This window comes from Brienomyrus brachyistius, chromosome 1 (genome assembly GCF_023856365.1).
Source record: "Brienomyrus brachyistius isolate T26 chromosome 1, BBRACH_0.4, whole genome shotgun sequence".
Classification (NCBI taxonomy): Eukaryota; Metazoa; Chordata; class Actinopteri; order Osteoglossiformes; family Mormyridae; genus Brienomyrus; species Brienomyrus brachyistius.
The window spans coordinates 38,051,777-38,067,501 of NC_064533.1; the positions used below are offsets into that span (position 1 = coordinate 38,051,777).

Consider the following 15,725-nt stretch of genomic DNA (forward strand, 5'->3'; position numbering starts at 1 on the left):
AAACATTACAAGAATTTAATGCAAATAGCTCAGGTGGATGTTAAGAAGGCTTATTTGCCTGTTCCAGCTGATTTTGAGGTTTATGGAGCAACCAGAAGGATTTGAGGTGAAGTCAGACACTGGTGAAAAACTAGTCTATAAATTAAATAAGTTGTTATATGGTGTAAAACAATCAGGCAGGAACTGGAACAGAATGTTACATGATTACTTATGTGAAAATGATTTTGTGCAGAATCCAGTAGATCACTGTGTTTATAACAAACAAATTTGAAAAAGGAAGGTAGTATTGATTATATGAATTGATGCAGCCAGATTATATGAATTGATTATATGAATCATTGCAGCCAGTGGTGATGACTTACTAAAAGATGTGAAAGAAATGTTGGCAGCAAAATTCAAAATGAAGTATCTTGGGAAACAGAAGCATTTCCTAGGTGTTAATTTTGACCAAAGTGAGGGAGCTGTAAGAATTAATCAAAAGACATATATATCAAAGATACTACAGAGGATTGGTATGCAAGGCGGTCGACCTCATGTGAACAAAAGCTAGGTTACAATAGTGATAGTGATCCTGTTGATCCAAAGAGATATTATGAAATGGTCGGAAACTGGATTTATTTGATGACATGCACTGGGTAGCTGGGTTGTTACTAAGCTATCACAGTACCTGTCAGAACCATATAAACATCACAGATCTACAGCTAAAAATGAGACACCTAAAAGGCACAACTTGCAGTGACTTGCAGTGATGTGGATTGGGCATCTATTATAAACGAAAGATAAAGTACATTTGGTCTAAATGTACTTTAAATTTGTACATTTGGTACCATTTTGGTCTAACAGAAACTGGTCCTCTGATTCTTGGAAATTGAAGAAGCAGTCCACAGTTGCTTTGTCTACATGTGAAGCAGAATATATGGCAATGGCTGCAACCACACAAGAGAATTTGTGTTGGTCGGTGAGCATCATGTACCTATGAAAATCTTTGAGGATAATCAAGGTACAGTTGTTTTATCCAAGAACCCAGTATGTCGACAAAGGTACAAACACGTGGACATCAGGTATCACTTCATACAATCATCGCTCAGCAATGGAAACATTTCAATTGAAACAGAGCAGGAGATGTTATGAGTGCACTAATGACAAAATTGTTCATGCTTTGTACATAAACACCATTGATAAACTGTACTGTATGTTGCATTGTTCTAAAAGTGCCATATACGATTTGAGAGCAAATGCGAGTGTTGCATGTGTGTGTTCTCATACGATTCATGTCATGTGTATACCTTGTATATTATGGGATATATGTACATATGCAAATAAGGTTTTTTTTCCCCTGGTTAAGGAGACCGATGGTATGTGCATGTAATTTGTTTCCACCATATATTATTAATAATTTGCTGGATAACCCCCTGCTAAGAATAGCCACTTTAACACGGATGGATGACTTTGATCCTAGTATTTCAGAAAGCAGGTTTAGACCTTAACACCAACTTCCATGAACCTATTAGAACACTGATGCTTCCAGAAAGATTTATTTCAATTCCAGCGACTGAGTTGAATCAAGTTGCCTATGTTAATCTTAACTGGTGTGTTCATGCAGAACAGGGACTGTTTTACAACATTTGCTGCCAACACACTGCCCCAAGACCTCAGATATAACACTGATTCCCACCTATCATATCAACAAAGAAGGTGGTGGTCATATTCCTTTACAGAGAGATTACCAAGATGACCTCATGGCACAACTGAATAAAACTGCTCTGGTGGTACTGGAGACTGCTAATAGGCTGCTCTTTATAACATGCATATTTAATTACTCAGACATGACAGGCAAGGTATCATGAAGACATGCTAAACAAAAATGTCTTCAAAGAAGATGAAGTGATAATATTGTAACTTATTTATACTAAATAAGGAAACATTTCCCACAGGTGTTAACAAGTGTATTGTATAATTAGGCTAATGTTTAGATAAATGAGTAGATTCAAAGCTTGAGCTTGTCAACTGTCCAGAATATACCAGGTCTTGCACAACACTGTCATACTGTCACAGCAGGAAGGAAGGTTATATTGTACACCTGTTGTATTACTGCCCCCTACAGTCCTGGCAGGCACCTTTGAGTGACCTGTTGTTACCATGCCTGCCAGACATCATGTGACTTATACTGTGAAAAAACCCCACATCTTCAGGCATATAATTGGGTCTTGATTGGGGGGGGGGGATCTTGAGCACTGTTTCAGTTCACTGCTAAACTGAAGAATGAAATATGAAAATTATTGCAACAATTTTGTTTTTTCGATTTATCTTAAATGTATTAAGATGTTCATGGAGCCAAAGTCATCAAAGTATTTTCTTTCTTTTTATTTTAGCAAGTTTGTAAGAAGGCATATTTCTAAGCATACCTTAACAACAAGGCAGTTCTCTTCAAATAGAATCACCAACAAAACCATTTCACATTCACCTTCAATGCATCGGCTCAAAATAATTTAAAAATTGGCATGTTCACACACACAGTATATAATACATTTAACAACAGTTGTAACTTGCTTCTCGTCCTGCCCTTCACCCAGAGCACTGAGGAGTTGGTCTCCATAAGATACGTACTTGTACAGATGGCACTTCTTAATTTGGCTGCTTGACACGATTGGCGTCTCGAGACGAGCTCCTGTGCAACATGGCAACGTCCCCATGTATGACAACAATGGATAATAAATATCCACAACAATGAGCTTTTTAAATGACTTGAATAACATTCAGAAATGCAAACAAACATCTTAATGAAGCTAGAATGCAATAGCAACATATACACTAATCCAGCAGAACATTTCCAGAGAAATCCTAATGGTTTTGACTCGTTTGAATAGGAAATCACAAATATGCTTTAGGCAAAACCGAAACAAAACCTGGAAAAGGTAAAGTCTGAGAATGATAAAAGAATGATACTAAGATCCATGACTTTTCAGGAAGTGGATCAAATGGTTACATTTTTCATTCTTTTGTCGGGAACCCAATATAACAGTTAAAAAGAAAATATGACTGTCACATTTCTGATATTTCATAGATAAACTAGCTGCTTTAGGAACAGAAACTGAAATTTGGCTAAATTATCTTGTCATACCAAAGCAATAACTTTATTTGACATATCACCATTTTCAGCAAACTAAATTCATTGTTAATGGTCATTGTAACTATTCAAGCATGTTAATTCTGGAACAGAGTTTAATAATGCAACACTCAAGTATACTTAGTTACAATGCAGGAAGTGCTTATGCGGAAATATCACTCACAGTGGCTATGGTTTAGTTAACAGGCCACATCATTCACATGAGCCTGTTTCTGAACGATCCCACTTTTAATCGAAACAGACAGAACTGCTTTGCCAATTTTGTGGTGTTGCGGGGAAACACAAAGATAACACACTTTCTAGGGGGGGGCAGGTAAATGGAAATCAACGTACTGCATGATTTTCTTTAAGCATGGGGAGGAGAGTAGAAGGACTGAAGCTGGATCTCACATCTGCTCATGCATTTAGTGTGACCTGCTGTGCGTTGTGAGTTCAGGTCTGGAAGTGCGGGGGTGACGTATACATGAAGGGACCCAGGCCTTTAGTGCCAGAGCTCAAACATCGCAGCATCGCAGAAATGGCCGCCAGCATAACTGATACAATACATTACTGTCTAAGCATGAATGCACCACCTCTTCAACACTCAAGCAGGCAGTCCGTCTGTTCGGTCCTCTGAGAGCATGGCGAAGCATATTGAGAGAGAGAGAATATGACATTCCCTTTTCATTACATCATTACACCAGCAAATCACCAAAAGAAGCATCCAGCTTATAAAAAGCCGGTTAGCACTGGAGTGAAATGCATAGTCATTTCACATTTTTAACAATCGTACATTTTGACAAAGAAAAAAAACAAGGATCTTCATGATAGTTATTTCACTGAAAGCGCATACAAGCTTGAAACACAGTAATACACCAAAGGAACACCTAGAATATTAGTGAAGTATCACCCATAGGTAACGCGAGTTAAATTATGCAGGTGACCTGCTCTCTCCCTGGAAGGCCTACATCAAAATGAACATGTTCACAGTGAACAGATGCATATTACCTATAACCCACTCTCATACAGAACGTCATATTGAATTATTCCAACTGAAAGTTTAAGTCATTTAACCCATGATTTTGTGACTCCTCACAGTCGAATAGTGCGGGAAGACAGAACAACATCACCAGACCTTGAGCAGTTACATGGCAGAAAACAAAGAACCCTGTAATTTGGGACAGTTTGACCTTGTTGGAAACATCCATTTGATGCCAGGGGACTGAAAAAAGCAATAATTCTCTGCTCTTTGATGTACGTGTGTAGATTTTGCAGTAGGATCATACCAATTTATTCTAAGGGCAAATATTTGCATTGAAACTGAATTTTTTTAACTGCACATATCAAATAAATCACAAGCTCAGAGGCCTTGAGAATGAACAGCTGGCAAGTATGAAGATAATGTCACAGCTCTAGTCTGAGGGGTCTTCAGTTCGTCATGTGATCCTCCTTCTGGAGCCCCATGCTGGTGCCCTGCATCAGGTCATTGCCACGGAGACCATTTTGGGCTTCCATGCTGTGGGGCCCTAAAAGGATTGTCTCACTCCACCGTCGTATTCCAGAGAGTCCTGTCAAAGGAACTCCTTGGACTGCGGTCTGTGAAAAGGAAAAAAATAATCAGAGCAGGCAATACTTCTGTGATGTTTGTTAACCTCTGACTCAACTCTAACTGTTAAGGATCTTTATTCAAATATTATGTAACCTGCATTTAATTAGTTAAAATTTTAAATTTAAAAGGCTATAAAATGACACACTTGCAAACAAGAAAAGCACCCAGAATGTAGTGTTTCCAGGGCTGTGTGATTTTTACCCACAGTGAAGTAGGTTAGATAGCTTCCCCAGTGAAATCTCAGAGAGCGAAAAGCACAAACAAAGTGTTCGAGTCCATGTGGGACTGTTTGGTGCCATGCAACCAGCTGATCAAAGGCAGATCAGATTAGTCTGTGCAAAATTCTGGCCTTTTCACACATCTTGCGCTGAGAAATAGTCTTAAATGCTGACACTCTAAATCCTGGCCTGTCACACGTAAGCCTTACTTCAGATGCTTCCTTTAATGATGCTTACATATCACGCAAACCACGCGATACGTGTCTGACCATTAAAGGAGCCAAGATGAATGTGACATTTCTGACCCTCCGCCCACTGATGGGCATAACAGTTCATTAGAGGGCAGACAGGCCCAGAAGGATCAATTACTCTGCATATGCACAGTCTTGGAACAAGCTCAGAAAGACCGGGCTTGTGCTAAACACAGAAAACTGATATTTTCACTTCACCTGAAACCCAGAATGACATCCACGCATCAACGGGCTGCTTTGCTTCCTGAATAAAATCGATGACATGAATTAAAGATCACAGTAGGAGCTGCCGTGTGGGTATGTGCACACAAATCAACTGCGAAAGGATTCCGCAGTGCCAATCTGCCAGGAAACCTGTGCTAACTGCCTTGGTTAATTCCCTGTTTTTTATTAACATGCTTATTCTTTGAAACTGTACAAGATCAATTTCATATGTAGTTCATGAAAAGTTGAAGTCATGCTGAAATTATAGACTGCATATTTTCTCTTGTGGTTACCTGACATTCATGTTTTGTCATAATTATCTCATTTATTACAGCCTTGGATCATATGTTCAGTTCTTGGTTACTGTACAGTACGGACAAAAAGTATAGAAAATTAAAACATCAGACTAGGTGACTAATACTGGAAATGTGCCGACTGCTCGTAAGACATTTGTTTATCAGTTAGGCACTTAAGGGGGCACTATATTCGTTAACAATACTTGTCAGCAGGTTTTGTAATGTTGCAGCAGGAGAGTGATAACTGTTTTCTATTTGACTTGATGGGAATAAAGATACTCAGTCCCCTGAAGAAGCATAATAAACGAGATAATTATGACAAACAAAACATGAATGTCAGGTAACCACAAGAGAAAATATGCAGTCTATCATTTCAGCATGACTGGAACTTTCAGTCTGTAATTATCTTGGTCACTAAATGTGGACTGCTGAGTGTACCATATTTCCAAAGAATGCAATTAATCAAAAACCATTTTAGTAAAAAAAAAAAAAAAAATAAGTAAACAGTTCATGTTTTGTCGTTCACATCTCTATGCATAAGTGTCAGAGTGAATAACTGCCCTGAATGCGACATTTGCATGCACTTGGCCTGTGATGTGTCTGGATTACACCCACAATGCACCTGGAGGCAGTGCTGGAGCAGGTGCTGCATGAAGGGGCCGGGGTGAGGTGGGTGCAGAGGAATCCCCAGGAAATGCCAGTCACTTAAGGCAGGCAGCATGGACGGACAGGTCTTCACTCGAGCGGCAGACACAGCTGCACCCTATGACACTAAAGTTACACCCTCTATGATACAACTGCCTGAAGCCAGTGTATGATGAGTCAGGGCAATGCTCATGTTTTTCAGGTGACACCAAAATGAGGAGAGACAATGCTCATATTAAGGAAATGATTAAAGGTATAAGAAGCTGGCATGAAGTGTGGGAGTGATGTTAGACTGCTAGTCCTGTCATTTATCCACCCACCACTCCCAGTACAGGGTTGCAAGTTGAATATACATTCCAATCATATGTATAGGTATCTCGGTATTAATTAACCAAAAGAAGGAAATAGGTGACAGAATGTGGAAAAAGTCTTTGCCGAATTTTGCTCAGAAACACCAGATTTAACTAGAAATGGCAAGATTTTTAGAGCAATCAAATTAATACACACAAAAACAATTAGAAAAAAAATCCTACTTAATTTGAATATGTGCAACATTTAAATAAACTTTTCCATGGTGGTAACGAATATTCACATAACCATTTGCAGTTTTCCTTTGTAGAAAACCAAATTATTATTATTATATAGTTCAAAGAAACATGAAAGTCATGAGATAATTATTGTTGAAAAATTCCCTGCAAGTTGCATGCAAGGTTGATGCTTCCAGGCATCATGCTTGTCACGGATTCAAATGGTAGATTATGTATATATAGCTATTCCAGGTAAGGTTTTTTTGTTGAATGGAGAAATTCATACCCAGGTATGAACCACCATTTTCTACACAGTTTAAAACTACAAGATGCTTTCCAGGAGACAGAACAAAAATGGTGGTGTTCTGGTAATATTACACTGTTTACAAGTTTGTTTGCACCCATTGCTATTCCTTGTGGTTTTGTCATCATTCCACTAATGAATTTCTTCCATTTGGGAAATCATTTTTCGTTAGGGGAAAATCATCAGCAGGCACCATGACCACACTGCAGCTTCACACTGTCACTTTCCAGAATGTTTATCTAACTAAAAAAAAAAACATTACAGGATCAGATATTTTGCTGGATGTTAAACATCAGTAATAAACTAGATGCTGTGAACAACAACAATGTATTTCCCAGACAGCCCTGTCACCCCCACCCTCCATCTAACCCCCAACCTCTAGTCTCCTTACACACTTTCTCCATCTCTTCAAAAAATTCTTTATTAAAAGCCCAACTTTGCGTGACTCACCGTAATCAAGATCACTGGATGTGTGTCTGTCTTGTTCCACCACTATGTGTTGCTGCTTCAGTTTTGGTGTGGTTTGACTCAAAATGATCATCAACTATTCAATGTTTCTGGGAAGTTTGAAAAAAAATCCATCACATACTTTTCCAGTTATCATGCTAACAGTATCAAGTGTCTGAGGCTGCTCTTCACTTTGCTACCACTATATTGTGCTGCTTCAATCACAGTGTGTTTTATCTCAAATTTTTACAGCTTCAGATCTTTAACCATACAATGTGTTTTGAAAGTGATCCATCAAAATACTTTTTGAATAATCATGCTGAGATCAGTGTCCTCGGTAGCAGACTGGTTCTAAAACCATATGCACCACATTCCTGATCTGAGACACGCAAAAATCCCATGCATAAATGGAAGACAGCTATGATTTCTAGCACATGTGTGTTCAGATAGTTATAATGCAAACGTAAAGATCCAAATCACGGGGACGTAATACCAGGTCTTAACTGGTTTGGGTTCCTCTCTGTTTCAGCATAGCCAAGCACTTTAAGCTTTCTATCTAAATGCCAGTTGTGATGGTTGCCCTAACTGGTGCCACTTCAGCCAGACTTACTCCTTCAAATCCCATCACTTGGGATGCAGAGACTTTTAAAGCTGATGGAAATTGCTCCGCTTAGTGGAGGAACAACTTAGTTCAGACACTTTATTCCAATTAATTTGAACATTTAACTTTTAAAACAAATTACTTTTAATACTGAATCCGAATTTGCTACTCCTTTGTAGGAAAAGTGAGAGCCAATTCTTTTCAATTTCCATACACTCTTGAAATAGACACACTGCAAATGGATCAGCAAACCTGATCCCAGTGATTGATTTCACCCTGTTTTAAATGGACACTGCATCATCACATGACATAAAACATGTGCCAGCCCACTGCCCTTACAGCTGTTAGGGGGAAAGGTAGCATCACCTGATTTACTGTTAATGAATCAGATAGGCAGCATGTTCATGTCTGACTTTTGCCTGTTACTGCCATTAAAAAACAGGCATTTCTATGTAAACATAAATTTATAGTGCATGCGACTGGAGTGGATTATGCCTCTGTATCTGTAATCAAAATGTTTCTGGTTTGAATATAATAGGCCCTTATGAGTTCAACTCCACTAAATACTCCAGGTGTGCTAGATAAATAGCTGTCACTGCACATGGACCCAAAGCTTCACTCTCCCTTACATGTATGAAAGGAGACCTACAGGGAATACATGAAAAGCAGCATCTCAACATATTTGTGCAAAAAAGGCTTAGCTTCCTTTCAAATAATGCATGATGGTATAAAGCTGGAGTCAAATGCTAAGGTTCAGCTTCAACATGCATAGGTACTAAATCAGCCCTGGACCCCCTGCCCACATTAACACACATGATACTCCCACAATATTGGTGGGAACGTGTCACTGCTGTCCATACCAAAAGCTATGCCCTTGGCTAGCATAATATACGCATTTGTTGGCACTGTGAATTATTTCTGCACACATGCACTCAGGCACACGTGTTCTGGAGCGCTTGTGCGAGGCTACCACCTCAGTGTGGAGTGGCAGGTGACGCTGCTCGCGGCGGAGGAGCGGCCATGGGTCTGCCTCCCAGGTGCGCCTGCCTTCTGCTGACAGGTGTTATCCCAAATGCGGCATCGCAGCATCCCTGCAGAACTTCACAGAGCCGTGTCATTAGCGCAGATTAACACAGGGGACGCTGCCCTCTGGGCTCAGAGCTTGTCACCATGTCGTGCTTTGCCGCCCCCTTCAGCTGGGAAGGTGGTTATTAAAACTGAAGTGCCATTCATACTCTGTAGCACTGTTATATGCAGCCAAATGAGAAACGTGTCATTAACACATCCACCTTCTATCAGCAGTAGCAATTAACACTAAAGGTACATGCACATCGTCCACAGTCCCATCTGCTGTTACCCACTGGTGTCTTACATATGTGCAGCCTTTGTATGAAGCCGAATATTAAAACACACATGACATTTTTGTAGTGGGATCTTATGGAAAATGAGCATGACCCTCAAAAATAATCTCTTTCTTTCATTCCTGCTCTAATTTTAATTTTATGCATTTACCGGAGAAGTACCGGTAAGAACTTAAATGATCTATTCATATGACATCAAATCACACGCTGGGTAACTTTGAATGAAAGGATTCAAATGCAGACACTGTCGATTGGAATGATTTAAATAAAATACCCTGAGGACATTGATGAAATAAAGCTCCATTCACATTCAGTCATCAAACTTCAATCATACAATCATTTGCAGATGACACTATGGTGGTTAGAAATGACCTTATGGAAATCAATCAGCTTATAGGAAGGAGATGGAGCAGCTGGCAGCATGGTGCAAAAACAAAAACCTGGCCCTCACTGTGGAAAAGACTCCCCAGATGATTACAAATTTCAGGAATGTCCACCTTGGATACACCTCACTATACATCAACAGATCCACAGTGGAGGTTATCAAGAGTACCAGGATCCTTAGAGTGCACATCACTGAAGACCTCAAATGAACTTAAACATCACCTCAACTTACATGGACTTAAACATCGCCCTCAACATCACGTCCCTGGCAAAGAAAAAACAAGAGCACCTCCACTTTCTCTAATGTATGAGAATAGCAAGCCTTTCCCCAATAGAGATTCTACAGGGGGAAGCATTATAATGCAGTGCTATGCAGAAGTAGTGAGGATAGCCAAGAACATCAATGGGACCACGTTACCATCCATCCAAGAAATCTTTAATAAGCAAGGCCACAGGCATATTCAGCCACCTTTATCCGGTCTCTTTAATGCCCTCCCATCTGAAAGGAGATCCCCAAGCATTCAGCATTAGATTCTGTTCTGCAATGGCGTCTTTCCTCATGCCATCACACTTCGAACTTAGCACTCCTTTTTGCAATTCCACTGGGGCAGTGAGTGGCTCAGCAAACTAAGGGCTGTTTTCCACCTGCACATAGCCTGAGGCAAGCGGTTTTGCTCATTTTGTACTAGCGCATTGCTCATTTTCATGCCCTGCGTGCGAATGGTCAAAATAGTAAATGATTTTGCGCCCGCTTTCCGCGGGTAGTAGTGTTGTTTTTTAAGAGGTGTGGGGCAGCGCAATGCCATTGCGCATTTGACCAACAAAAAACACGTCTAAAGCTAGTGGCGAATTATTAAACGGTATTTATGAAAATGAGTTTCAAATATGTCAGGTAGAGCATTATAAGTCTGGTAGAGCATCACGGCATTCTTTGTGGCATGGTGTATGTTGCATAACATTGCCATGCGTGATCGATGTCTGTTTGACATAAATTAAAACACATTAGAGGACTTTAGAAGGTGCTGAACTGCATGTGCCGATGCCAACAAAGGAGTGAACGCCGGAAGAACTGAATCGTCTGTAGCCTGGTAAGGAACCCATATATTGTGAGGGTAGAAAAATAACAACCCTATTGCTTTTTATTTGAAAATTTTAAAACACCTTTAAAAATGTAGGTTGTCTTTCGATCGCACATTAACTTATATTTTGCAAACGGTACACCTGAAATTAAAATTAAACATAAAAGCATAATTAAAGCCGGGTTCCCAGCCGCTACTCTTGTTGAGCAGCGAGCTTCCCCGTCCTTAAACATCATCATACTACTTTCTGCACTGCGCGGATGATCTGGTGATGCCAGTCAACGAACTCACACTCACTGCTACCTCATCCCATACTTGCTTCGCCTCGAAAGGCTTCTGTGTAACGGCGCTGCTCCCGTAGATGACGTGCTCGCGCATTTTCACCTCGTGCACGAGCACATCGTTTTCCCCAGCCGAACAGGGATCTGGCTTGAAGGGGCAAAAGCGCCATTGTAAAGGCGATCCGCAGTAGATCATGGCTGCTGTATTTTAAAAGTGAGGTGATACGCCATTCCGATTGGATTATTGCTTGTTACGCCTAAAACATGCCTGTGAATAATTAAGAGAGTTACAACAACCTTTTTTCACCGTGCGCTGGCACAAAGTCTGCATTTCTCTGCCATAAAAATAGCGAAGTGGATTAGGACATGCACCTGTTTGTTTCGCTTTGCGCGTTATGCTTTGCATTAGATAATCAAAATTGAGCCCTGAGTCTCCGTGCATGTGACTGGAAGATCACTGGTTCGAGTTCAATCTTCAGCTGAAGAGTCACATGTCCATGGGTGCACACTGTTGCCTTACTCCTCTGGGACCCGGGTTTGAGTCTCCGCCTGGGTTACATGTGTGTGGAGTTTGCATGTTCTCCCCATGCCGTCATGGGGTTTCCTCCGGGTACTCCGGTTTCCCCCCACAATCCAAAGAAATGCTGAGGCTGATTGGAGTTACTAAATTGGCCATAGGTGTGCGTGTGTGGATGAATTGTTTATGAGTGTGCTCTGCGATGGGCTGGCCCCCTGTCCCACGTTGTTCCCTGCCTCATGCCTGTAAATTCCGGGATAGGCTCCAGACCCCCCGCGACCCAGAAGGTTAAGTGGTTACCTATGGGTAATTTAGCAAGTCCAATTAGTTTCAGCATGTTTTTGGACTGTGGGGGGAAACCGGAGTACCCGGAGGAAACCCCACGACAACATGGAGAGAACATGTAAACTCCACACACATATTGCCCAGGCGGAGACTCGAACCCGGGTCCCAGAGGTGTGAGGCAACAGTGCTAACCACTGCACCACCATGCTGCGCCCGCACTACATACAGTACAGCATATTTATTAATTTATCTGTTCATTGTTGTATTGTGTTTACTTCATACTGTAGTGTCGGCGGTGGTCAGCATATCCCAGCATGCTCGCGGGCAATGTAAATAGCTCCTGTCTGTAACTGTAAAAAGGCCTTGTATTATTGTTGTTGTCATGGTCATACTTGCCTGACCGATCGTGGTGTGTTTACCCTGTCTGATACTTGCGTGTTCTTAGCTTGTAGAACTTTCCCACCGTGTGTGCAACTTACAGTTTGGCATCTGTCCACCTTGTGTTTCCGCTGTGTATAGTTGGGTTCTGTGTTCGTTGGGTGTTTGGAACAGTCCTGTTCAGTAATAGACTAAAGAGCGTGTTCTCTCCAAGCAAGTCTCCTAGTCCTTTCCTCCGCTCGCAATGCCTTTGTCTGCCCGGTGCTACAATATTTTGTGCAAACACATTTTAAGGTTTTGGATAAATGCTGATTTGTTTCACTATATGCCTATTTTCAAATGACAATAAACTCCCTCCTTCCATTGCCTCAAGAGTACTGGTAGAAGCAAGGCAGTACATCTTCAATGAACTTTCAAGCAAACATTAACTTCCATCAGAATGCAGGGAAATGGTTTGCTTATTTATAAAGTCACGCAGAAAAAAAATGAAAATGCTTTATCAGTCTGATGAAAGAACCTTGTGTACTTATAATCAAAATGCAAAATGCTCATAGCTCAAAGCTATCCTGTAATTCCTTTCTCTCAAAAATGAACATGGTGCCTGCTGAGTCAATGATGTGTCAGTTGAACTCATAATTGGCTTGAAGGACACCCCCTGAGATGGAACTCAGTCATTAAACCCGCGGGTGGTTTCAGAGCCAACAAATAGGTCAGAGATGTGATACAATGCGTGTTTGTCAGCGTTCTCACCTCTGTTCATTTACATTATAAGTATGGAGGTAGTATGGTCTCTCGCCATTCCCCAGAATTTTAAAATGAATAAAGGCCCTCATTAGTCTATGCAAACTTGGCCACTGATGAACCCTGTTAAAAGAATCATATTCCGAGCCAGACATAATTAACAAGACACTGGCATTATTCATCATTTTTCAAAGCAAATAATAGGATACTGAGATTTCAATAGATTTAAGTTAATAATGCATTAAAGTTTTTGATAATTTGTGAAACCAATCAAAAAGCAGGGAAATATTTTCAAAATATGTGTAATTTCCCCATGACCATCTGAAGGACAAGTGGGTGGAAGCTATATGGAGGGATATTGTATTGTCTTAATGAAATCTTCCTCTGAATGTTCAGAATGTTCAATAATAATAATAATAATAATAATAATAATATTTATTCATTTAGCATCTTCATACATGAAATGCCGCTCGAAGTGCTTTACAAATACATAAAAATCAAGAATGGAAACACAGGTGTACAGAATATATAAGCAATTACAGATATGGATGACAGATTGCAAAAGAAAAAGGAAAATGATAATATATCCATCCATCCATTTTCTAAACCGCTTATCCTACTGGGTTGCGGGAGGTCCGGAGCCTATCCCAGAAGCAATGGGCACGAGGCTGGGAACAACCCAGGATGGGGGGCCAGCCCATCGCAGGGCACACTCACACACCATGCACTCTCACATGCATTCCTACGGGCAATTTAGCAAGTCCAATTAGGCTCAGCATGTTTTTGGACTGTGGGGGGAAACCGGAGTACCCGGAGGAAACCCCACAACGACATGGGGAGAACATGCAAACTCCACACACATGTGACCCAGGCGGAGACTCGAACCCGGGTCCCAGAGGTGTGATGCAACAGTGCTAACCACTGCACCACCATGCCGCCCCCAATGATAATATAATAAAAGGAAAAAACAGTTATACAAGATAAATTATACTGTTTATAAATACAATTTGTAGGTAAGTTGGAAAAAATAATACCGTACATAATAATTATTGAATAATAATAAAAATAACTGCGTACTGTGCTGTAGTGCACCTACAAGCACAAGAACTGTTCAGTTTTTAAGTAATTAGTATAATCCAAAGTAGCTCTAAGTGTCCTGCTTGACATGGATTATTCCAGTAATTTAACACGAATTTTTTATCTAATAGGCTTTATGGCAGTCTGATCGTATGTACGAGCTGTACGCAGGGGCGCTGTAAAGGGGGGGTAAACGATGACGATTCTCAGGGCCCATGACTGAGAGGGGGCCCAGGGAAGCCCCCAATAAATGTGTTGGGGGCCCTGTCAAGATTCTTTTCATGGGGCCCAAAATCCTTAGCAGCGCCCCTGGCTGTACGTACATCGGATGTGCTTAACTTGGGGACTGCCTATATACTGTGAAAAAGTGAAAAGGCCATCCTGTGCTATGAATTAAATCTTCTAAAATATACACTAGTGGCCAGAATTGAGGAAACATAGCATTTCTGGCATTATGCTTTAAAAATTACCACACAACAGGGAGTTTCTAGCTATTGAAAAAACCAGGGGGTAACTCAAGTTTGCCTGGGGCTTGTTTTTCTTTGGGGCTAAAATAGGATCGGACCTAACGACACCCATGCTACACGAATATTAGGGGGCGGCGTTTATAAACAGAATGTTACAAACATCATACATTGGACGATTAAATATGTAACTGGAGCAACAGTTCTGCAATCTCTGAAAACTGGAAGTGTTTCAACAATTTTGGCCATTTGTGTACTCAAAACGTAAGACTGCTGTTAACAAACAGCATTTTTTGATATATCTTTATATCTCTAATGGCTGGATATGCCCAATGTTAAAAGCGATTATCATGCATGTTACTGTGTTACAGCAAACAATCATCAAAAACACATCAAATGTTGTTGCTTTTTTGTGCCAGGTATCACCACACTTCCTCCTGTGATTCAAACCTGTAGGAGGTACAAGTCCTATTCCTTAAGCACTGAGCACTTGCACCCCTCAGTTTAAGTTCAGACAGACAATTTTCCACAGTACAGTGGTACCTTGGTTTGCAAGCATAATTCGTTCCGGAAACGTGCTCGTAATCCAAAGCACTCGTATATCAAAGCGAATTTTCCCATAAATAATGGAAACTCAGATGATTCGTTCCACAACCCAAAATTTTTCATATAAAAATTATTAATACAAAATATAAAGTAAAACTGCATAAAACAAATGAACCTGCACTTTATCTTTGAAAATAATTGTGAATGGTGTGCGGAAGACGAGAGCGAGGAGAAGAGGAGGGTTATTTTGTAGGACGACTTTCACTGTAACTAACGGAATCACTGGAATATTTTTCTTTTTGTGTGACCTTAACAAGGAACCGGCCCAATGACAGCCGCTTTTGCTTCCTTTTCGATTTCGTGGAAATGTAACATTGCATTGTCGTTAAACAGATTCATCGCAC

The 15,725-nt window shown here is 40.6% G+C and overlaps 1 long non-coding RNA gene across 1 annotated transcript in view; it reads right to left on the reverse strand.

Annotated features, from left to right (window-relative positions):
• Window positions 1-2,349: 2,349 nt before the first annotated feature.
• The window catches only part of LOC125750726 (uncharacterized), a 39,309-nt gene continuing 25,933 nt past the window's right edge, over window positions 2,350-15,725 (reverse strand). Inside the window, exon 2 of the long non-coding RNA XR_007400413.1 lies at window positions 2,350-4,702. This is a non-coding gene — a long non-coding RNA (uncharacterized LOC125750726). The remainder of the gene's footprint in view (window positions 4,703-15,725) is intronic.